The sequence below is a fragment of the Bufo gargarizans genome, chromosome 9, assembly GCF_014858855.1.
Source record: "Bufo gargarizans isolate SCDJY-AF-19 chromosome 9, ASM1485885v1, whole genome shotgun sequence".
Classification (NCBI taxonomy): Eukaryota; Metazoa; Chordata; class Amphibia; order Anura; family Bufonidae; genus Bufo; species Bufo gargarizans.
Genome location: NC_058088.1, coordinates 130,553,997 through 130,580,610, shown reverse-complemented (window position 1 = coordinate 130,580,610; position 26,614 = coordinate 130,553,997). Strand labels below are relative to the sequence as shown.

The 26,614-nt window shown below is 40.5% G+C and overlaps 1 protein-coding gene across 1 annotated transcript in view; it reads left to right on the top strand.

Moving 5' to 3' along the window:
* The window catches only part of AR (androgen receptor), an 835,795-nt gene that overhangs the window by 465,863 nt on the left and 343,318 nt on the right, over positions 1-26,614 (top strand). The window lies entirely within an intron of this gene.

Here is a 26,614-nt window from a genome sequence, read left to right as displayed (position 1 = left end):
TACCGTCAAACCACATTTATTACAGTCTTAAAGGGCCGATCATAAATCGGACTTGGCTAAAACTGACTTTAGCCATATGTGAAAGTGGAGTGAGCTGTCAGAGTCATGATAAATCTGGCCCTATATGTACCCAAAAATGGTACCAATAAAGAGTCGACTCTTACCACAAAAAGCAAGCTCCTACACAAGACGATCAGCAGAAAAATAAAAAAATATCACATTCAGAAAACAGAGACACAAAAACATGAATAAAAAAATGCTTTATGTAAAACTGCAATACAAAATTAAAAATACACATATTTGGTTTTGTCAAGTCCACAATGATCTGCTAGATAAAAATAACACATGACCTATGCTGTCAGGTAAACGCTGTAAAAAGCAAGAAATTAAAAACCATGCTAGAACAGCCATTTTTGTTACTTTGCCTCACAAAAAGTGTCAATAATCATATGTACCCACAAATAGTACCAACAAAACTCCCCTTATACCATAGTTTCCAAAATGAGGTCACTTTTTGGGAGTTTCTACTGTAGGGGTGCATCAGGGGGTCTTTAAATGTGACATGCCAACTTACAATTATCCCAGCGAAATCTGCTCTTCAAAATCCATATGTTGCTCCTCCCCTTCTGTGCCCTCGGTAGGTTTCCGTTCCATGCTTCCGTTCCGCACCATTCCGCATCTCCGGATTTGTATACCCATTGAAGTGAATGGGTCCACATCCGTGATACAGAATGCCCACGGAACGGTGCCAGTGTATTGCAGATCCGCAAATGTGGTCTGCAATATGGCAACGGGCAGCACACAAACTGCAGGAGGCCAGAGATTGAGTTTTGTTTTGCTGTTGACCCTTGCTGCCTTACAGGAAAAAGTGAAAAGAAGTGAAATTGTGAAATTTCTCATCTATTTTCCTTTCATTCTTGTGGAACACCTAAGGCTGGGTTCATACCTGAGCGTTTTACAGCGCGTTCCTACGCGCTGTAAAACACTCAACAGGCAAGAACCAATGATTCCCTATGGGAATGGTTCTCACCTGAGCGTTTTACAGCGTGTACGATCGCGCTGTAAAACGCCCGACGCCCCAAGAAGTACATGAGCTTCTTTGGGGTGCCTTGTCGAGCGTTCCCGTACATAGACTTCAGCGGAAACGCGCGACAATGGGCGTTCGCTTGTCTCTGTATGCGCGATTGCAAACGCCCGTACAATCGCGCATATAGAGCACTCCATCGCGAGCGCTCAGGTCTGAACCCAGCGTAAAGGTTTAATACAGTTTGTAGAATCATATTTGAATATCTTGAGGGGTGGTTTTTCTAAAATGGGATATTCTTTCTGTTTCTCTTTTTATTTTTTTGTTTCAAATATAAAGTATAATAACATACGGCAGTACGTGTGTAAACGTTTTCGGCTATGCAAAGCCTTCCTCAGACACTGTGCCGCAGTGTGATGTGGATATGATGGTGAAGAGAGGGTAATGGTTGTGCCAATGGAAACGGAGCTATGCTCCAAATACACCATGACACACACCCAATTTGGTGTATTTGGAGCATAGCTCCGTTTCCATTGGCACAACCATTACCCTCTCTTCACCATCATATCCACATCACACTGCGGCACAGTGTCTGAGGAAGGCTTTGCATAGCCGAAAACGTTTACACACGTACTGCCGTATGTTATTATACTTTATTTTTGAAACAAAAAAATAAAAAGAGAAACAGAAAGAATATCCTACTTATCTGCTGTGATCTTTGTAAATATATTACCCGGGGTGGGAACCCTATACACAGCAGCAACTGACTGTTTGCAAAAACAAATTTTTGTTTAAAATTTTCTAAAATGGGGTAATTTGAGTGGTTTCGATTATGTTAGCCCCACAGAGTGACTTCATAATTAAATTGGTCCTTGGTCGTGGAAATTTTCTTAAAATTTTTAAAAATTGCATCTAAAATTTCATCTAACATCCCCCCCCCCAAAAAAAGACATTTACTAAATGGCATTGTCAAAATACAGTAGACATATGGGAAATGGAAAGTAATAGCTATTTTATGAGGTCTTAAAAGCAGAGAAATTAAAATTTAGAAAATTGTCTTTAAAAAGTTTTTGGTAATTTTGGATTTTTTTTTGTAATAAAGTTTTGTAATAAAGGTGGAATATATAGACTCAAATTTACCACTATCATGAAGTACAATGTGTCAAGAGAAAACAGTCTTAGAATGAGAATGGCTTGTATAAGTAAAAGTGTTCCAAAGTTATTACCACATAAAGTGACACATCAGATTTCCAAAATTTGGTCAGGTCCTTAAGATGAAAAGTGGCTGTGTCTTGAAGGGGTTAAGGGTTTTACCCACCACAAACATTCATGGAATATCAATTCAGCATTACATAAATGTTTTATTTGTGGGGTCTGATAGCGGAGACCCATTTTGAACAAAGGTTCTATATCCCCTATTTACAGAAAGCTTTTCTTTATAACCCATGAGCTTATTTTGCTGTTGTATGGAGTATTGTGTACAATACCAGTGCAAAAGAAAGACAAAGCAGAGCTTGAGCAACGACACAGACTAAAGTAGTATATGGAATTGGTGGACTACATTAACCAGGATTATTACCAAAATTAGGGTTATTTATTTAAGAAAAAATATAACTGAGGGGAGATCTAATAACTATAAAATATTTCAGAAATATCTCTTGTGATCTATTTATACCTAGGGTTGTGACGTGATAAAGGGAACATCCTTAATGTCTTTATTGTAAGAGCAGTGAGACTGTGGAGCTCTCTGCTTGTGGATATGGTGATGGTGAACTTACTAAAAGAATTACAGAAGAGCCTGGAAATATTTATTGAATATAATAATATAAGTTATAGTTATTAGAATTTCGAACCTGGGTTGTTGATCCAGGGAATTATAAGAATTGTGGACGTGGGTTGCTGATCCAGGGAGTTATCAGAATTTTGGACATGGGTTGTTGATCCAGGGAGTTAGGCTAGGGCACAACTATACTGCAATATGTGTCGCGTGACATTGATGTCGCACCAATGTTGCTTGACAATCTTTATAATTATAGTCTATGGTGTCGCACAGCGACATGCAACATGTTGCGCCAGCCGCTGAAAAATCTTGGATTTTTTTTGTTAATCAATTTTACTTGCAGCACAGCAGGAGTTAACAGCAAAATAAACTTTAATATACATTTGTCTGATTCTGAAGTTTATAGAAATACCCCATATGGATTTTGAAGGCAGATTTTGCTAGAATGTTTTTTTAGGAACCATTTTGTATTTGAAGAGACCCTGACATACCCCTACAGTTGAAATCCTCTAAGGATCCATTCACACGTCCGTTGTTTCTTTCCTGATCTGTTCCGTTTTTTGCTGAACAGATCTGGACCAGATCTGTACCTATTCATTTTCAATGGGTCCTGAAAAAAAATCTGACATGGGTGAATGGGTCCAAATCTGGTCCAGATCTGTTCCGCAAAAAAACGGAACAGATCAGGAAAGAAACAACGGACGTGTGAATGGACCCTAAAAGTGACCCTATTTTGGAAACTACACCCCTTAAAGAATATATTAAGGGAGGGGGGTATTGAGCACTGTGACCCCCTAAGCGTTTTAATAAATTTGGAAACTCTTGTGAAAATGAAAAGTTTCATTTCTTCCAATAAAATGTTGCTTTAGCCCCAGATTTTCATAAGGGGTAACAGAAAAGCACCCCATAATTTGTTGCCGTATTCAGGAGAAAATGGGTTACACCCCATATGTGGTGGTAAATTGCTGTGGGGGCACATGGTAGTATTCAGAAGGAAAGGAGCGCCATGTGGCTTTTGTAGAGCAGATTTTGATGGATTGATTTGCGGGTGCCATTTGTTTTTATTTTTGAGTGATTGTCTTATGTGGGGGCTCATTTTTCGTGGGATAAGGTGATGTTTTTATTGGCACCTTTTTGGGGTACATATGACTTTTTGATCGCTTGGTATACACTTTTTCTGAGGCAAGGTGAAAAAAAACTGCTGTTTTGGCATTGTTTAAAAAAAAATGTTTACATCAATCACCTGAGGGGGCATCTCATGTGATATTTTTATAGAGCAGGTTGTTATGGACGCGGCTATACCCAATGTGTCTATTATTTTTATTTTTGTTAAGTTTTGCACAGTAAAAGCATTTTTGAACAGAATAAAATCTTTGTGTTTGTGTTGCCATTTTCTGAGAGCCATATATATTTTTTTTTGGGGGGGCGAATGTCTTAGGTAGATCTCATTTTTGGCGGGATGAGATGACGGTTTGATTGGTACCATTTTTGGCTAAATATGCCTTTTTGATTGCTTGGTATTAAACTTTTTGTGAGGTAAGGTGACCAGAAATTGTCTGTGTTGGAAACTTTTATTTATTTATTTATTTTGCAGCGTTAATCTGACAGGGTGGATCATGTAATATTTTTATAGAGACAGTTAATACGGACGCAGCAATACCTAATATGTATCCTTTTTTCCCCCTATTTTTTACAATTTCTTTGTTTGTTTCTTTATTTTGGGAAAAAGACACTTTTTTTTTACTTGCAACTTTAAATTTTTTATTTGTAAAAGTTTATTTTTATTTTTGTACTTAATTTTTTTTGTCCCGCACTGGAAAATGTTGTGGTTCTTATCCCCTTTACAATGCATTACAATACATCTGTATTGTAATGCATTGGCTGTAAGTGTATTACTGAGTGTAACACACTTACAGCCTGCTTCCTGTGAGATTTAGGGGGCTGGATCTCAAAGGCTGACAGGGTAGGCAGCACTATGCCTAAGGAAGCAATTGGGCTGCCGTTCCAGCCATTGGTCACCCCCCACCCGTTACAGCAGCGCGGGGACCCGATGGACACCCGTGACCCGTGAGGATACTGCACATGCCACGGTCAGCACTGACTGCGGCATTGCAAGGTTTATTAATGCGCTGGCATTAGTTATTTCACAGATGCCTGCGCATGCAGCAGGGGTCCGGCTATCAATGACTGACGGACCCCTGCACTTGATCAATCCTGCTGTACGGCACTGAATTTCCAACACACTTCCCAGCGCTGTACATATACGGCGCTGGTATTCTACGGGTTAACTTCCTCTATATAATAAATGCTATTTGCTGAAGTGAGACAACGCCTTTAACATCTGCCAATATTTTTAGTGATAACAATTAAGCAGCTATTGATGTTAGGGCCTGCCTTAGGTTACATGGTGCCCTGTGTATGAAGCATTTTAAGCCCCCCCCCCTTTCCCCCCCATCTACACACACTTCTACAACCATTATAGGGAATTTAATACACTTGGAGTGGCTTGGAGAAAAGAATGCATAGCTAATGCTTAAAGGGGTATTCCCATCTCAGACATTTATCACATATTACTAAGATATGCCATAAATGTCCAGCAGGTGCAGAATCCTCTCCTGAAGCTCGGCTATTTTTTAAAGAACTATAGCAGTAAATGGAGAGGATGCTGTGCACGCACAGAGTGCTATTTAACATTCAAAGGTAGTGCTGCCATACCAAGCTTAATTACATAAATATAGTACCAGAACCAAGCATGGTACATAAATACAGCATCAGAATCAAGCATGGTACATAAATTCAGCATCAGAACTAAGCATGGTACTTAAAGAGGACCTTTCATTGATCCAAACATTATAAAATAAGTTGCAAGAAAGTTATAGTTGCAAGAAAAAGTATGTGAACCCTTTGGAATGATATGGATTTCTGCATAAATTGGTCATAAAATGTAATCTGATCTTCATCTAAGTCACAACAATAGACAATCACAGTCTGCTTAAACTAATAACACACTAAGAATTAAATGTTACCAAGTTTTTATTGAACACACCATGTAAACATTCACAGTGCAGGTGGAAAAAGTATCTGAACCCTTGGATTTAATAACTGGTTGAACCTCCTTTGGCAGCAATAACTTCAACCAAATGTTTCCTGTAGTTGCAGATCAGACATGCACAACGGTCAGGAGTAATTCTTGACCATTCCTCTTTACAGAACTGTTTCAGTTCAGCAATATTCTTGGGATGTCTGGTGTGAATCGCTTTCTTGGGGTCCTGCCACAGCATCTCAATCGGGTTGATGTCAGGACTCTGACTAGGCCACTCCAGAAGGCGTATTTTCTTCTGTTTAAGCCATTCTGTTGTTGATTTACTTCTATGCTTTGGGCCGTTGTCCTGTTGCAACATCCATCTTCTGTTGAGCTTCAGCTGGTGGACAGATGGCCTTAAGTTCTTCTGCAAAATGTTTTGATAAACTTGGGAATTAATTTTTCCTTCAATGATATCAATCTGTCCAGGCCCTGATGCAGCAAAGCAGCCCCAAACCATGATGCCCCACCACCATACTTCACAGTAGGGATGAGGTTTTCATGTTGGTGTGCTGTGCCTCTTTTTCTCCACACATAGGGCCAGATTTATCATTAGCTCAAGTCAGAATAATGGAGTGAAAAAGTAAAAAAAAAAATTGCGCAATCACTAAAACTGCACAAAAATTTGCGACTTTTTTCTGCTCTGCACTATGCTCGCCAGTTTTCTGAAAGTGGGCGTGGTTTCTTATGTAAATTAATCTCTAGACAGATTTACTATTGCGACTGTTTAAAAACCCGAAAAAAAATTGCAATTTCACTCCAGTAAGGACCATGCTTATCTTATGAGATTTTTTAATAGAACACGCAACTTTTTCTTAAAGTCGTGCAACTTTTTCGTAAAGATGTGCGACTTTTGTAAAGCTGCTTACTGACGGATAAACTGCTACCGTCAAACCACATTTATTACAGTCTGAAAGGGCTGATCATAAATGTGACTTGGCTAAAACTGACTTTAGCCATATGTGAAAGTGGAGTGAGCTATCATAGTAATGATAAATCTGGCCCATATTGTTGTTTGTTTCTTCCAAACAACTCAACTTTGGTTTCATCTGTCCACAGAATATTTTGCCAGTACTGCTGTGGAACATCCAGGTGCTCTTGTGCAAACTGTAAACGTGCAGCAATGTTTTTTTTGGACAGCAGTGGCTTCTTCTGTGGTATCCTCCCATGAAATCCATTCTTGTTTAGTGTTTTACGTATCGTAGATTTGCTAACAGGGATGTTAGCATATGCCAGAGACTTTTGTAAGTCTTTAGCATAAACTCTAGGATTCTTCTTCATCTCATTGAGCAGTCTGTGCTGTGCTCTTGCAGTCATCTTTACAGGACGGCCACTTCTAGGGAGAGTAGCAGCAGTGCTGAACTTTCTCCATTTATAGACAATTTTTCTTACCGTGGACTGATGAACAGCAAGGCTTTTGGAGATACTTTTATAACACTTTCCAGCTTTATGCAAGTCAACAATTCTTAATCGTAGGTCTTCTGAGAGGTCTTTTGTGCGAGGCATCAGGCAATGCTTCTTCTGAAAAGCAAACCCAGAACTGGTGTGTGTTTTTTTTATAGGGCAGGGCATCTGTAACCAACACCTCCAATCTCATCTCATTTATTGGACTCCAGTTGGCTGACACCTCACTCCAATTGGCTCTTAGAGATGTCATTAGTCTAGGGGTTCACATACTGTTTCCACCTGCACTGTGAATGTTTACATAGTGTGTTCAATAAAAACATGGTAACATTTCATTCTTTGTGTGTTATTAGTTTAAGCAGACTGTGATTGTCTATTGTTGTGATGAAGATCAGATCACATTTTATGACTAATTGGTGCAGAAATCCAGGGCATAAAGCAAGGATCTAATAACTCTTACTATTTTTCCTGGGTGCTGCTTTGTTCACTCGCTAATTAATAGCATCGCAACAAAGAGGAGGAGACAACAGGGTTTTTTAATGGGCATCTCCTTCCAATCTCAAAAGAGGGCATCTCCGTTCAATTACAAAGGAGAACGTCACAGCCAGGGAGAAAAGAAAATCACCTTCTCCCTGGCTGTGAAGCTCTTCTTTGTAATTGGACCACGCTAAATCCAAGGAGAAGGAGACGCCTATTGAGAAACCCTGACATCTCCTCCTCCCTATTCCGATGCTATTAGCATACCAGGCGGGAGAATTTAACAGGGGCACAGCGGGCTAACAGAGCGGCGCCCAGAAAAAATAGTAAACGCTATTAGATCTCTGCTTTATGTCTTACATAATGTGCTACTTATTTTATAATGTCCTCTTTAAATACAGCACCAGAAGGTATGTCCATTCTTATAGTGGTTGCTGCATCTCGTGGAAGGACTGCACTTCATTATACCAACTTCAGCTTTGTTATCCTCCGGCAGAGTCATTAGGATCGTCAGTAATCCCACAGTCCAAGTGGACCGTCTGTGCCATCTTCCAGAATTGAGCGAGTGCATCCTGGTCGAGGTCAGAGCTGTCTGCTCCCGTTAGTACCTCACTTTGTCCTTTTTCGAGGTCAAGACTATCTGTCCCCGTTATTACCTCCTTTTGGGGTGCCTCCTTTACCAGTTTCACTCTGGTGGCGTGGATCCAAGTAGGTGCTTCTTCCGTGAGTACTGCTGTGCGGGTCGTGGCTACCACTGTAGTCAGTGGTCAGTAGGTGAAGTCTCCTGCAAATTTTCCTTTAATTTCTTTATCAGCACGATATCTCCCACTTGGAATGGGTGAGTTGGTTCCTGTGGAAGACAAGGAGACTTACAAGCAACTTTTTCCTCAATTTCACTTAGGGCTTTAATCAATCTGGCTACATTGGTGTTTTGGTTGTTCCTCAAACATGTGATACACCTTTCCACATAATCTGACACTAACTGTTTAATGCCTATAATATAGAAATTCTGTGCTAGCATGTGTGTTGTTTGATTGCTGTTGTGTCCCACTCCATGAAAATGTGCAATGAACAGAGGGGAGCTGTGCTGTGGTATGAATGGTTTCCCCTCTTTCAGATTAATCCTGTCCTAGGATTCTTCTGCAAGATTGGATAACACCAATCAGTCATTTCATTGTTAGTAGCTGAGGACTGGAGATCCACAAGCATCTGAGTTAACTCAAGTGAATGAGGTACTAATTTCACCATTTGCAATGTGGCCGGGGCCATCAGTGCAGCCTTCTTGGCCTCCGCGTCTGCCAGGGCATTGCCTTGGGACACATGATCTCTACCACCAGTATGTGCCTGTATGTGAGTACCTGCTGTCAGTGTAAAATGGTTTGCCTTCATGTAGTATGCATGCTCTCGTGAGTGCAATTAATTCTGCTGCTTGTGCAGATTGGTATGTTATGGGTCTGGCTTCCAGGACAACATGTGTGTCATGTTGTATGGCGTGTATACAATCATATGCCTCTGTCAAGTGATCCTCAGGTCCTTTTTAGTCCTAATAGGGCATTCAAGATAGGTGCTGGACCTGAGGTGTGTGTTGCATATTTAAATTGGAGGGAGAGATTGCTGAGGACATGTGCTGTGTGTGTATGCCTTTGTGAAGGCCTACTACATCATGTGTGGTGTACAGGATAGTCTCTTGTCCCATTGTGAGTGGCGTTGCAAGCTCAACCATCATAGCACAGGCTGCAAGAGATCTCAGACAGGCCGGCCTTCCTTGGATGGTTGCCGGAACCACCTTTAACCACTTTTTACAATTCTGCACTACACTACTTTCACGGTTTATTGCTCGGTCATAAAACTTACCACCCAAATTAATTTGACCTCCTTTCTTCTTACTAATAGAGCTTTCTTTTGGTGGTATTTCATTGCTGCTGACATTTTTACATTTTTTTTATATTTATCGGAATTTACAGAAATTTTTGCAATAAATGACATTTTTCACTTTCGGTTGTAAAATGTTTCAAATAAAATATTGTTCTACATGTCTTTGATAAAAAAAAAATGCAATAAGTATATATTTATTGGTTTGTGTAAAAGTTATAGCGTTTGCAAACTATGGTACAAAAATTTGAATTTCCGCAATTTGAATCAGCTCTGACTTTCTAAGCACCAGTCATGTTTCCTGAGGTTCTACAATGACCAGACAGTAGAAACACCCCACAAATGACCCCATTTTGGAAAGTAGACACCCTAAGGTATTCGCTGATGGGCATAGTGAGTTCATGGAAGTTTTTATTTTTTATCACAAGTTAGCAGAAAATGATTTATTTATTTATTTTTTCTTACAAAGTCTCATATTCCACTAACTTGTGACAAACAATAAAATTTTACATGCACTCACCATACCCCTCACAGAATACTTTGGGGTGTCTTCTTTCCAAAATGAAGTCACTTATGGGGTAGTTATACTGTCCTGGCATTTTAGGGGACCTAAAGTGTGAGAAGTAGTTTGGAATCCAAATGCGTAAAAAATGCCCTGTGAAATCGTAAAGATACTCTTTAGAATTTGGGCCCCTTTGTGCACATAGGCTGCAAAAAAGTGTCACACATGTGGTATCGCCGTAACCAGAAGAAGTAGGGCAGTGTGTTTTGCAGTGTATGTTTACATATACCCATGCTGGGTGAGAGAAATATCTCTCTAAAAGACAACTTGTCCCATTTTTTTATTCAAAGTTGTCATTTGACAGAGATATTTCTCTCACCCAGCATGGGTATATGTAAAAAGACACCCCAAAACACATTGCCCTACTTTTTCTGAGTACGTCGATACCACATGTGTGCCACTTTTTTGCAGCCTAGGTGGGCAAAGGGGCCCAAATTCCAATGAGTACCTTTTAGGAGCATTTTTAGGCATTTGGATTCCAGACTTCTTCTCACGCCTAAAATGCCAGGGCAGTATAAATACCCCACATGTGACCCCATTTTGGAAAGAAAACACCCCAAGGTATTCTGTGAGGGGCATGGCAAGTTCCTAGAATATATTAAATTTTTTTGCACAAGTTAGCGGAAAATGATTTTGTAAGAGAAAAAAATACTCGCTATGCCCCTCACGAAATACCTTGGGGTGTCTTCTTTCCAAAATGGGGTCACTTGTGGGGTATTTCTGGCATTTTAGGGGCCCTAAAGCGTGAGAAGAAGTCTGTAATATAAATGTCTAAAAATTTTTACGCATTTGGATTCCATGAGGGGTATGGTGAGTTCTTGTGAGATTTTATTTTTTGTTACAAGTTAGTGGAATATGAGACTTTTTAAGAAAAAACTAATTTTCTCTTACAAAATCATTTTGCGGACAAGAAAAGGCATTTTCTATATAGTTCTGGCAATGTGCGGATCCGCAAAATGCGGAAAGAACATTGCCGATGTCCGTGTTTTGCAGATCCACGGTGTCCGTGTTTTGCAATATACATACGGACGTCTGAATTGAGCCTTACAGGGGGGTGATCAATGACGGGGGGTGATCAGGGAGTCTATATGGGGTGATCACTCCCCTGTAAGGCTCCATTCAGACGTCCGTATGTGTTTTGCGGATCTGTGGATCCGCGGATACACAAACACATACGGACGTCTGTATGGAGCCTTACAGGGGGGTGATCAATGACAGGGGGGTGATCAGGGAGTCTATATGGGGTGATCAGGGGTTAATAAGGGGTTAATAAGTGACAGGGGGTGGGGGGTGTAGTGTACTGATGTTTGGTGCTACTTACAGAGCTACCTGTGTCCTCTGGTGGTCGACCCAAGCAAAAGGGACCACCAGAGGACCAGGTAGCAGGTATATCAGACGCTGTTAACAAAACAGAGTCTGATATACCTTTCAAGGGTTAAAAAAATCTCATCTACAGCCTGCCAGCGAATGATCGCCGCTGGCAGGCTGTAGAAGAACTAGTTTACCTCCCACTCCTGTGTGTGCACGTTCACAGGAAATCTCGCGTCTCGCGAGATGACGCGCCGGCGCGTCAAGGAGGAATGAATTGACCACCTCCGGACCGCAATGCTGCGTTAGGCGGTCAAGAAAAAGGCACAAGGACGTAACTTGCCTCCGTGATATTGTGTCAGCACACCCGCCATGGTTTTACAATTTTGCCGAGCATATACGTGGAATGTGAGTTTGTAGTCAGGGAGGCCCAAACCCGGACTTGTCTTTAAAGAACATTTCAAATAATCAAATGCATTAAACATTTCCTTAGACCACCTGATGAGATCTGGCTTGTCTGCCAGAGTGGCTTGTCTCATTACATTGTCATAGTAGGAGTAATCAGGAATCCATTGTCTGCAGTAGTTTATCATACCAAGGAAAGATAAAATGTCTTTTTGGTGTGCGGGGTGACCAGGCCCACAACAGACTGGACTCTTTCTGTGCTGATTCTCCTTTCTCCCTTTGTGAGAACAAAGCCCAAGTATTCAACTTGCTTTTTACACCATTGCATTTTCTTGCGTGACACCTTGTGTCTACATTCAGACAACCATTTCAACAAAGATAAACCATCTGTTACATTGGCCTCCTCTGACATACTGCACAAATAACAAATCATCCACGTATTGCAAGTGTACAGAACCCTGGGGGGGGGGGTTCTGTAATATAGCACAACTAAGCTAATTACATGGACACAGAACCAGAGCCAAATATGGCACATATATACAGCACCAGACCCAAATGTGTTACATAAATACAGTGCTAGGACCATGAGCATTGCATAAACACAGCACCAGAACCAAGTACAGTACATAAATACAGCAGAAAAAAGCAGGCACAGTGCATTGTGGAACAACAGCTCCCAGTTGTCCTAAACATGTGTAAAGGTATGCTGGGAATTGTTTCTTGAAAGAGAGTGCTACCACCCATCATCACACTGTAGACCATATAAATGACTACTGCAGTGATCAGAGGCAGAATATACATTTACATTTAGTGATTTAAAGGTGAAATCTTCTCCAAAGTTCTTCTCTTTCCTGTTTTTCCATCTGGTTCATACCACCATAATTGGCTTCTCCAGGCCATGACTCATCTCTGCTGCCCAGATGTTATCTAATGCACCCTATGAACTAACACAAACTTGTTAGTGCCACATGCTGTGCCCTGAATAAAATAGACTATGCCCCTAAATAAAATCATGTTATATATTTTGCCCTGAAAATAATGCACAACACATAACATTCCCTTTAAAGGAAGTGCCACATATAGATAGTACCACATGCTCTGTACCCCCATACTGTGCCACATGCTTAGTGCCCCCACACTGTGCCACATGCTCTGTGCCTCCACACATAGTGCCACTTGCTCTGTGTCTCCATGCATATTACCACATGCACAGTGTCCCCTTATATAGCGAGACATGCAATATGCACACTTATATAGTGATACCCACTCATTGCCCCCATGTCCTGTGCTTCTTATGCTCTGTGCCCCATTGTATTGTGCCCCTCGTGCTCTGTGCACCCTTTCCTGTGTGCCCCCATGTACTGTGCCATCATGTTCTGTGCCCCATGTACTGTTCCAGCATGTTTTGTGCCCTTTTTCTCTGTGCCCCTATACCCTGTGTCACCATGCTGTGTGCCCCTATGCTCTGTATCCCCATGATGTGTGCCCCATATATATATATATATACTTAACTTTCTCCGATCCCAGGACATCTTCCAGTGAGGCTGGCATCAGTGGAACATCGTAGGTGGCGCAATAATATCATTGCACTGCCGGTGTAATATCAAAGCAGTGAGTGTCAGGGCAGAGAACCAATGATTCATTGTCCTGCCAGCGTTGAGGCGGCTTATCAATTGTATCTGCATCCTGATCATCACTGCTTAGTGATTAACACTGTTGCCTTGCAGCACAAAGGGTTCAAATCGGACCTAGGACCACATCAGCATCAAGTTTGAATTGTACACATGGAAAAAATAATATGAGACACACCTCTTAATCATTGAATCCCTCAGGATAGGTCATTAATATCAGATCAGGGGTGGTATGGTGGGTGTACTCCCTGCACCCCCGCTGATCAGATGTTAGAATTGGTCTTGGTGCTCTGTGAGCCTTTAGACCTCTTCTTGGGCCAGTGACCTCATTGATCATGTGGCCTAGGTGCAGTCTAGCCCCATTCACGTAACTGGACCCGAGCTGCAATACCAAGCACATCTGCGGCGGTAAGCTCTGTGGCCAATTCTGACAGCTGATCGGCGTGGGTGCCTTGAGTCTAATCTGATATATACAGTTGTGTTCAAAATTATTCAACCCCCACTGAAATTGAGTGTTTTGGCCAGTTTGACATTGATTTTGATCATTTCAGTCATCTTGTTTACAATTAAATCAAAGAGGCACTTGTAAGTCAGACAAATATAACATAACATTTATAATGAAATAACCACAAATGTCTTTTCTGTGCTCACATCATTATCAGTTTTATTCAACCCCCAAGTGACATTCAATCTTAGGACTTAGTACAACATCCTTTTCCAGTTAGAACTATATATAGCTTTTAAATGTGAAGCATAGCTTGACGCAAGTGTCTTGCAGCGATCTACGGGTATCTTCGCCCATTCTTCATGGGCAAAAGCCTCCAGTTCAGTCACATTCTTAGGCTTGCGCGCTGCAACTGCTTTCTTTAAGTCCCACCAGAGGTTCTCAATCAGATTTAAGTCTGGTGACTGTGATGGCCAGTTCAAAATTTTCCAGCCTTTAATCTGCAACCATGCTCTAGTGGACTTGGAGGTATGCTTGGGATCATTGTCCTGTTGAAAGGTCCAACGTCTCCCAAGCCTCAGGTTTGTGACGGACTGCATCACATTTTCATCCAATATCTCCTGGTACTGAAAATAATTCATGGTACCTTGCACACGCTGAAGCTTCCCTGTACCTGTAGAAGCAAAACAGCCCCAAAGCATGATTGACCCCCCCCCCCCCCCGCCATGCTTAACAGTAGGCAAGGTGTTCTTTTCTTCATAGGCCTTGTTCTTCCTCCTCCAAACATAGCGTTGATCCATGGGCCCAAACAGTTCTAATTTTGTTTCATCAGTCCACAGAACACTATCCCAAACTTTTGTGGTTTGTCCACATGACTTGCAAAGATGATTGCAACATCTTTGCAATCTTCTTATAGCCATTGCCCTTCCTGTGAAGAGAAATCACCTCTTCTCTTGTCTTCCTGGACCATTCTCTTGACTTGTTTGTAAACACACCAGTAAATGTCTAGAAGGAGCTGAGTATCACAGTCCTTTTAAATCTGCCTAATTGGTGCTTATTATGCTTGATTGCTGCTCCTTGACATCCACAGGTGTTTTCAATACCTGATCAAAAATACTTGAATGAACCTCTGTTCTTAAGAGTGGTAGTCTTTAAGGGGTTGAATAATTGTGTCAATGAAGAAATCACACAAAAAAAACATTTAATACTGTATTACAAAAACAATTGATGTCATTTTAGTTGCATTTGGTTCTTTAAAAAGTCCTTGTAAGATTTAATTCTGAACACAATTACAAATGTACACTAAATTCCCTAAAACCCTTTACAGCATTGGGGGGTTGAATATTTGAACACAACTGTAGATATAAGGAATTGAATGATTAAAGGTGGGTTCACATTAGAATACATACATTCGGAAAAAAAGGATATAAAAACGCAGCACACCAAGTTCTTGCATCCTGCACAGTCTGGTAAAAAAAAAGTGGAACTCTATGGTGAATGAATGCTACTGTATGGCATCAGTTTAATGTAAATGTGATGTGAACCCAGCCTAAAAGGCATGTCCCAATACTTTTGCCCATGTGTGCAATTCAGACTTGATGCAGATGTGGTCCTTGAACATATCTGAACTCAGAACCCTAGTGCTGCAAGGCAACAGTGTTGATCACTAAGCCATGATGATTATTGCCAGATCAAAGAGGTTCTCTGGGAATTTGACATTGATGGCCTATCCTCAGGCTAAGTATCTCTGTATATTGAAAAGCAGGTGTGCTTGGTATTACTTGTTTCTACATAATTTAGACCCTAACATATGTAGAGGCACTTAGGAGCATTTATTTACAGTTAGTCAAAGACTATTGGTTTCCTTCTTTTAACATATGTTATATTTCCCATAAAACGTAACTTTTAATATCATCATTAATATTGTGCAGTGACCATTAAATTTGTGTTAAAACTCTCAGTTGTGTCGCCTTATTGTTCTCAGTGTGTATTGTCAGCACTGTATTGTCAAATGCTGCTTAATTCGTGGTGGGAGATTGGTAGCAGTCCACTAGCTCCCAAACTGCCCTAACTCTCCTCTCTGACTTCCACATATAGTTTATAAGTTCTTTCTGACATATAGGCTTCACTTCTGCGTCTAAAAAGTCTCCCTTAAACTCTGCCCCCTGACTGTCACGAGGGTATCAAGAGCCACGTCTGACTCCGTTATACCCGGGGTCAGGAAGTCGCAGCGGGTGGCTGCGTGCTCTATGTCTAAAGATCATGCTGCTTCTTAATGATGGCTTTCTGTGTTTGCCTTGCAATCCTTTTTGTCTCACTTCTTCTCCTCAGCTGTTTCTTGTCTGTCACTCCCAACCTCCTTATATTCTCCTCTCCTACTTCTCTGGTTGCCAGATTTAGAGCTTCCTGCCTTGACTTCTATACTGACCCACTGGAGCTGTGTAGCTGTGATTCCTGGTTGTTGTTCCAGAGCGTTACCCTTCGGATCCCTGTTGGGCTTTTGTTGTCCACTGTTGTTCCCCACCTGGGATTATGTGTATTGTCTGTCCTCTCCTTGGTGTTTTCCTTTAGTGTTATTGGTGCGGACTAGTGTTCCCACTTCCCTATTCACTACCTAGGGCTCATCTTAGGGAAACCCGTCCAGGGACGTCAGGGCAGTCAGGTGCCATCCTCAAGGTGAGTTAGGGGTCACCACCTTCCCCTCTCCCTTGGACAGGGCCTTCCCTTTTCTCTCCCTTTGCGTCACGTATGTGATCGGCATGCCGGTCGTGATACTGACATATTTTGCCAGCTGCTCTGGCATCTTCAGGGGATCGGGCAGTGTATGTTTGATGGGCGTGGCAAGGATGTCTTATAACCTCCTATTGTGATGTAATCTTCACTGGCCTATCCGTGTGGCGTTATGAACTCCCCGGTATATTATGTCACGTATCTTTACAGCTATTGGAGCATAGTTGCCTAAATCACCTCCCCCTTCCAACCCTTCCCTCCGTCCAGTACAGCACCCTCTTCTCGCGTTGACACAGCAGAGTCACGCGCATGTCATCGGACTTATATTTATTCTCGCTCTTTTCCTGGGCTATGCACATGTCAGCGGACTTAGATTTATTCTCGCTCTTTTCCTGGGCTAAGCGCATGTCAGCGGACTTAGATTCTTTTTCTTGCTTCGCAATGCGCATGTCCTGAGACTTAGTGTTTTACGCTCATCTATATTATGACTGTGCATGCCCCGGGACTTGTTTCTATCGCTTCCTTTGTATCTATACACTGGGTGATCTTCTGATGTCCACTATGATGTTTTAGCAGTATTTCTGCTACTATATCTGTAAAGAATAAATCAAGGCAACTGGATGTTACTTCTGCTACTATGAATTTCCTGACCTTTACTTAATTATTATACCTTGCTATAACTTATGCAAATACATAATTCAGTTCATCATTACTATTAATGTCTATTTATTTTATTTTGCTGTATTTCTTTCTTACCAATATAGATTATAATTCTTACTTTTGATAATGATTTACAATATAATTATGGATGTGTATACAGGTGAAACTAGAAAAAATTGAATATTGTGAAAAGTTCATTTATTTCAGTAATGCAACTTGAAAGGTGAAACTAACATAGAGATAGACTCCTTACATGCAAAGCGAGATAGTTCAAGCCTTTATTTGTTATAATTTGGATGATTATGGCTTACAGCTTATGAAACCCCAAAGTCACAATATGGATTAATTAGCTGACCAGAGTGTGACACTTTGAGCCTAGAATATTGAACCTTTTCACAAAATTTGAATTTTAAGCTGCATTAATGCAATTCCTTTTGCATTACTGAAATAAATGGACTTTTGCAAGATATTCTAATTTTTCGAGTTTCACCTGTAGATATATTGTTGTATTTATTGTGTATAGTGTTGGGTGTGAATATTCGAATAGCGAATATAAATCGCGAAAATCTGCACTTCGAGAATTCGTAAATATTTAGAATATAGTGATATTTATTTGTATTTTCGAATATTCTAGTATTTTTTTTTTCATCTGAACCCATGATCCCTCCCTGCTTCTTGCCTGTGGCCAATAAGAAGGCTGCAATGTCTTTATCTGAGCTTAGCAACATCCCTAGCAACCCATACGAAAGTTGCCTACCCCTTACTAAATAAGTATTTTTTAAGTTCTGAGAGAGATGGCAGTGTCATTGCTGTGCTCTCTGCTTTCTACTCATTAAATTAGATAGATAGTTAGATAGTGTGTATGTGTATGTCAGATAGTCAGTGTAGGTTATATCCTGATGTAGTGTAGCTGTTGCAGTGCAGTGTGTTAGGTAGTGTTATAGGTTCTGCTGTCCATACATACATGCTATAGATATATTATATATACAGATATAATGCTATGTCACAACAATACATAGTGCACCAATCAGTAATATGTAGTCAGACATGCTAAAATGTGAAGTTGCACGTCGCAAAATATGCGCATCATTAATTGCCGATTAGCGTAATTGCAAATATATTGGAGCACTCTATCTGCATATAAAGCCATTTTTAATGTTCTGCCATGCCAACCATTTTCTCCAGTCTCAGGAAACGTCTAGCAGCTTGGAAAATGTAGCAAAAATGATCCGCGCCTGTATTGAGCACGCTTTACGTGAATAGTACATTACCAATTTTCGCAATCAAGAAAATAATAGAGAATTTGTGGATATATGACGAATATTCTACAAAATATTTGCAAATTATCGCTTATTAGAATATTGCCCCTGCCGCTCATCACTAGTATAGATCATGATTTGAGTAATATTATCTTATTTCATTTAGTCACAGTGTTATTAATTATATTTACAATTGATCCAATCATATGTAGCTATTATACTTAATTTTAAAGTAATTTCATTATAGATTTATGGATCATGTTTAGCAGTTCAACCATTGTATATCTCACAGTACCATCATCAGTCATGTATATATACAGTGCTGCCCATAGTTATTCATACCCCTGGCAAATTTTTACTTAAAGTTACTTTTATTCAACCAGCAAGTACGGTAATTTTTGGATGTGAAATGACATAGGTGTCTCCCAAAAGATAATAAGACGATGTGCAAGAGGCATTATTGTGGAAAAACAAAACATTTCTCAGCTTTTATTTGCATTTAAGCAAAAAGTGTCCAGTCCAAAATTATTCATACCCTTCTCAATAATCAATAGAAAAGCCTTTATTGGCTATTACAGCAATCAAACGCTTCCTATAATTGCAGACCAGCTTTTTGCATGTCTCCACAGGTATTTTTGCCCATTCATCTTTAGCAATGAGCTCCAAATCTTTCAGGTTGGAGGGTGTTCTTGCCATCACCCTGATCTTTAGCTCCCTCCACAGATTCTCAATTGGATTCAAGTCTGGACTCTGGCTGGGCCGCTCCAAAATGTTAATGTTGTTGTCTGCTAACCATTTCTTCACCACTTTTGCTGTGTGTTTTGGGTCATTGTCATGCTGAAATGTCCACTGGTGCCCAAGGCCAAGTTTCTCTGCAGACTGCCTGATGTTGTCGTTGAGAATCCTCATGTATTGCTCTTTTTTCATGGTGCCGTTTACTGTGATTAGGTTCCCTTGTCCATTGGCTGAAAAACACCCTCAAAGCATTAGGTTCCCACCACCATGTTTGACAGTGGGGATGGTGTTCTTTGGGTTAAAGGCTTCTCCTTTTTTATGCCAAATGAAGGAAACATCATTGTGACCAAACAATACATTTTTTGTTTCATCTGGCCATAACACAGAAGACCAGAAGTCTTCTTTTTTGTTCAGATGAGCTTTTGCAAAGGCCAAGCAAGGTTTTGTGTGCCTTATCTGGAGAAGTGGCGTCCTCCTTGGTCTGCATTGTGCAGTGTCAGTTGGATTGTCTGCCTTGAGACATTGCCACCAGCAGAGCCCAGATTTACCAGGATGGCCTTGGTGGTGATCCTTGGATTCTTTTTCACCTCTCTAACTATCCTCATGTCCAGCACCGGTGTCACTTTTGGCTTCCAACCACGTCCTCTGAGATTTTCCACAGTGCGGAACATTTTTTGCTCAAATGTAAATAAAAGCTGAGAAATGTTTTTTTTTTTTTCCACAATAATGCTTCGTGTATATCATCTTATTATCTTTGGGGAGACACCTATGTAATTTTCCATCAAAAATTACTTGCTGGTTGAATAAAAGTTACTTTAAGTCAAAATTTGCCAGGCATATGAATAATTATGGGCAGCACTGTATTTATTATACACCAATAGAATCAATATGCTCCTCTAATTTGTATCATTACTTTATATCTCTATGTTGATTATCGATTATTATATTATTTTTTGTTAATCTTTAGAAAAATATAAAAAACAAAAACATATATATATATATATATATATATATATATTTTTTTTTTTTTTTTATTCCTAGTTCTATAATTTTCTCTAATCGTGATTTTATAGGAGTGATTATGAGGTCTCATATAAATAGGTAGGACAAGGAGTAAAAGGTTAGATATGGGAACTTGGGAACTATAGGAAGAGGAGAGGGGAGAAGGCAATCAATACTATGGATCCGTGCCTTGAAATTGTATATCTTGGAATTCAATGGTCTTCATAGCTCTATATATTATTAGGTTCTAAATAATATTAGAAATAAAGTAAAGCATTCATTTAGTCCTTGAGGGGCAAGACTCTTTAGGCGATAGATCCATCTCGCCTCTTCTTGTAATTTTTTTTTGTATATCGCCTTGCCTGGGGCCCAGTGTAATTTTACTAATGCCCCTGAACCTAAGGCTACTAGCATCTCCCTTATGTACAGCTTGTACATGCCTAGAGATGGGTGTATCGGCTTCAGTATTAACATCGCTCAAATGTTTACATATACAGTCAGGTCCATAAATATTGGGACATTGACACAAATCTAACATTTCTGGCTCTATACACCACCACAATAGATTTGAAATGTAACGAACAAGATGTGCTTTAACTGCAGACTGTCAGCTTTAATTTGAGGGTATTTACATCCAAATCAGGTGAACGGTGTAGGAATTACAACAGTTTGCATATGTGCCTCCCACTTGTTAAGGGACCAAAAGTAATGGGACATAATAATAATCATAAATTAAACTTTCACTTTTTAATACTTGGTTGCAAATCCTTTGCAGTTAATTACAGCCTGAAGTCTGGAACGCATAGACATCAGCAGACGCTGGGTTTCATCCCTGGTCATGCTCTGCCAGGCCTCTACTGCAACTGTCTTCAGTTCCTACTTGTTCTTGGGGCATTTTCCCTTCAGTTTTGTCTTCAGCAAGTGAAGTGCATGCTCAATAGGATTCAGGTCAGGAGATTGACTTCGCTATTGCATAACATTCCACTTCTTTCCCTCAAAAAACTCTTTGGTTGCTTTTGCAGTATGCTCTGGGTCATTGTCCATCTGCACTGTGAAGAGCCGTCCAATGAGTTCTGAAGCATTTGGCTGAATATGAGCAGATAATATTGCCCGAAACACTTCAGAATTCATTCTGCTGCTTTTGTCAGCAGTAACATCATCAATAAATACAAGAGAACCAGTTCCATTGGCAGCCATACATGCCCACGCCATGACACTACCACCACCATGCTTCACTGATGAGGTGATATGCTTAGGATCATGAGCAGTTCCTTTCCTTCTCAATACTCTTCTCTTCCCATCACTCTGGTACAAGTTGATCTTGGTCTCATCTGTCCATAGGATGTTGTTCCAGAACTGTGAAGTCTTTTTTAGATGTCGTTTGGCAAACTGTAATCTGACCTTCCTGTTTTTGAGGCTCACCAATGGTTTACATCTTGTGGTGAAACCTCTGTATTCACTCTGGTGAAGTCTTCTCTTGATTGTTGACTTTGACACACATACACCTACCTCCTGGAGAGTGTTCTTGATCTGGCTAACTGTTGTAAAGGGTGTTTTCTTCACCAGGTAAAGAATTATTCGGTCATCCACCACAGTTGTTTTCCGGTGTCCTCCGAGTCTTTTGGTGTTGCTGAGCTCACCGGTGCATTCGATTTTTTTTTTTTTAAAGAGTGTTCCAAACAGCTGTTTTGACCACGCCTAATGTTTTTGCTATCTCTCTGATGTTTTTTTTTTTTTCCATCTAATGATGGCTTGCTTCATTGATAGTAACAGCTTTTTGGATCTCATCTTGAGAGTTGACAGCAACAGATTCCAAATGCAAATAGCACACTTGAAATGAACTCTGGACCTTTTATCTGCTCATTGTAATTGGGATAATGAGGGAATACACACACCTGGCCATGGAACAGCTGAGGCACAAATGCAAACTGTTGTAATTCCTACACCGTTCACTTGATTTGGATGTAAATACCCTCAAATTAAAGCTGACAGTCTGTAGTTAAAGCATATCTTGTTCATTTCATTTCAAACCCATTGTGGTGGTGTATAGAGCCAAAAATGTTAGAATTGTGTCGATGTCCCAATATTTATGGACCTGACTGTATATGTAAACATTTGAGTGATGTTAATACTGAAGCCAATACACCCATCTCTAGGCACGTCACTGATGTCCTCCTCAATAGTTTCAGGGCCAGGAGCCTGACTGCTCGCAACACCTGCTCCCACACGACTCTCATCATCATTCTTTGCCCGCTTACTGGAGGAATCGGCGGATGTCTCATCCAGATCTTGGCTGGTCAGTAGCAGCTGACCTCTAGTAGCTTGTCCTCGCTGAAAAGTGAAGCTGAGCCTACGGCATATAATACTTCTCTCGCTGAGGGAACTGAAAATGACAGAGGAAGGTTCAGGACAGGTGGGGGCACAGGGCCTGCTACCAGGTTATGCCAACTAAGCGTTGTGTCAAAGGAACCCACCGACTCTTGGCTGGGGGTTCCTAATGTCACTTGTGACGAAGTTGAAGACCGAATCAACCATTCAAGCACGGCTGGGTTACTGGTCAAGACATGACCGCTAGATGACACTGGGAGGTCTGGCCTCTCGCTGCGACTCCTGCTGCCCCCTCCCCTTCTTTTGCTGCCTGCGAAAGAAACCTTTTGCCCACTGTCCGTTCCCTTTAAAAGGGCCTGTCACCTGTCTGACATACTGTACAATAAAATAATTAAATTTAAATAATACCCCCCAAAAAAAGCTTTAGTACAGTGTAACTTCACCACTGAATGGCAATTAAGACATAGATTTTTGTTTTCTGATCAATAACCCCCCCAAAAAAATAATATCACAATTCACCGCAGAAGGTCAATTAAGACATATTCTTTTTCCTATAACTAACCCCAAAAAAAGAAATATAGCAATCACAATTCACCACAGAACGGCTAATGGGACGTACATATATTTCCTTTTTCTACACCATGTAAATGGCTGTAGTACAATGTAACTTCATCGCTGAATACCAATTATGACATATATTTTTTCCTTTTTTTTTCCTATTTCTACACCCCAAAAAATGAAATATAACAATCACAATTCACAGCAAAATGGCTAATGGGACGTACGTATATTTCCTTTTCCTGTTAATACACCCCCCAAAAAAGTCAAACAATGTAAAATCAACACAGGACGGCTAATAGGACGTACGTATCTATCCTATTAATACACCCAGTAAATTTTAGTACAATGTAACTTCACCGCTGAACGGCAATTATGACTAGAGATGAGCAAATCGAATCTGACGAATTCCATCTGAATTTCAGGAAAATTTTGATTCGCAATGAATGCGAATTTCCTCACGCTTCGTGGTAATGAATTGCAATTTTCCTAATATGGTGACTACACATGTGAGAACTGAAGACATGGGGCAAGGAATTTTTGGAAGGCGGGATCACCCAGATTGACATGCCTGCATGCAGCCAATTGGCAGCCAGCCAACCCTGTGATGTCACAGTCCTTTAACCACTTCAACCCCGCTAGCTGAAACCCCTTTAATGACCAGGCCACTTTTTACACTTCTGCACTACACTAATTTCACCGTTTATTGCTCGGTCATGCAACTTACCACCCAAATGAATTTTACCTCCTTTTCATCTCACTAATAGAGCTTTCATTTGGTGGTATTTCATTGCTGCTGACATTTTAACTTTTTTTGTTATTAATCAAAATGTAACGATTTTTTTGCCAAAAAATGACATTTTTCACTTTCAGCTGTAAAATTTTGCAAAAAAAACCGACAGCCATATATAAATTTTTCGCTAAATTTATAGTTCTACATGTCTTTGATAAAAAAAAAAAATGTTTGGGCAAAAAAAAATGGTTTGGGTAAAAGTTATAGCGTTTACAAACTATGGTACAAAAATGTGAATTTCCGCTTTTTGAAGCAGCTCTGACTTTTTGAGCACCTGTCATGTTTCCTGAGGTTCTACAATGCACAAACAGTAGAAAAACCCCACAAATTACCCCATTTCGGAAAGTAGACACCCTAAGGTATTTGCTGATGGGCATAGTGAGTTCATAGACCTTTTTATTTTTTGTCACAAGTTAGCGGAAAATGATGATTTTTTTTTTTCTTACAAAGTCTCATATTCCACTAACTTGCGACAAAAAATAAAAATTTCTAGGAACTTGCCATGCCCCTCACGGATTACCTTGGGGTGTCTTCTTTCCAAAATGGGGTCACTTGTGGCGTAGTTATACTGCCCTGGCAATTTAGGGGCCCATATGTGTGAGAAGTACTTTGCAATCAAAATCTGTAAAAAATGACCGGTGAAATCCGAAAGGTGCACTTTGGAATGTGGGTCCCTTTGCCCACCTAGGCTGCAAAAAAGTGTGACACATTTGGTATCGCTGTACTCAGGAGAAGTTGGGGAATGTGTTTTGGGGTGTCATTTTACATATACCCATGCTGGGTGAGAGAAATATCTTGGCAAAAGACAACTTTTCCCATTTTTTTATACAAAGTTGGCATTTGACCAAGATATTTTTCTCACCCAGCATGGGTATATGTAAAATGACACCCCAAAACACATTCCCCAACTTCTCCTGAGTACGGCGATACCAGATTTGTCACACTTTTTTGCTGCCAAGGTGGGCAAAGGGGCACATATTCCAAAGTGCACCTTTCAGATTTTGCAGCCCATTTTTTACACATTTTGATTGCAAAGTACTTCTCACACATTTGGGCCCCTAAATTGCCAGGGCAGTATAACTACCCCACAAGTGACCCCATTTTGGAAAGAAAACACCCCAAGGTATTCCGTGAGGGGCACGGCGAGTTCCTAGAATTTTTTATTTTTTGTCACAAGTTAGCGGAAAATGATGATTTTTTTTTTTCTTACAAAGTCTCATATTCCACTAACTTGCGACAAAAAATAAAAATTTCTAGGAACTTGCCATGCCCCTCACGGATTACCTTGGGGTGTCTTCTTTCCAAAATGGGGTCACTTGTGGCGTAGTTATACTTCCCTGGCAATTTAGGGGCCCATATGTGTGAGAAGTAGTTTGCAATCAAAAAATGTAAAAAATGACCGGTGAAATCCGAAAGGTGCACTTTGGAATGTGTGCCCCTTTGCCCACCTAGGCTGCAAAAAAGTGTGACACATCTGGTATCGTCGTACTCAGGAGAAGTTGGGGAATGTGTTTTGGGGTGTCATTTTACATATACCCATGCTGGGTGAGAGAAATATCTTGGCAAAAGACAGCTGTTCCAATTTTTTTATGCAAAGTTGGCATTTGACCAAGATATTTATCTCACCCAGCATGGGTATATGTAAAATGACACCCCAAAACACATTCCCCAACTTCTCCTGAGTACGGCGATACCACATGTGTGACACTTTTTTGCAGCCTAGATGCGCAAAGGTGCCCAAATTCCTTTTAGGAGGGCATTTTTAGACATTTGGATCCCAGACTTCTTCTCACGCTTTAGGGCCCCTAAAAAGCCAGGGCAGTATAAATACCCCACATGTGACCCCACTTTGGAAAGAAGACAGCCCAAGGTATTCAATGAGGGGCCTGGCAAGTTCATAGAATTTTTTATTTTTTTTTGCATAAGTTAGCGGAAATTGATTTATTTATTTTTTCTCACAAAGTCTCACTTTTCGCTAACTTAGGACAAAAATTTAAATCTTTCATGGACTCAATATGCCCCTCAGCAAATACCTTGGGGTGTCTTTTTTCCAAAATGGGGTCAGTTGTGGGGTGTTTGTACTGCCCTGACATTTGAGGGTCTCCGCAATCATTACATGTGGCCAGCATTAGGAGTTTCTGCTATTCTCCTTATATTGAGCATACAGGTAATGAGATTTTTTTTTCCGTTCAGCCTCTGGGCTGAAAGAAAAAAATTAACGGCACAGATTTCTTCATTCGCATCGATCAATGTGGATGAAAAAATCTCTGCCCAAAAAAAAAAAAAGGAGGGGAAAGGCATCTGCCAGGACATAAGAGCTCCGCCCAACATCCATACCAACTTAGCTCGTATGCCCTGGCAAACCAGATTTCTCCATTCACATCAATCGATGTGGATGAATAAATCATTGCCGGGATTTTTATATTTTTTTTATATACAAAGTGTTTGCCAAAGCATAGGAACGCCGCCTCCTCCTCAGCTCGTATGCCTTGGCAAACGTATCTGTTACTGCAGAGTAGAAATCTCGTCTTGCAGCGCCGCATACACCGACTTGCATGT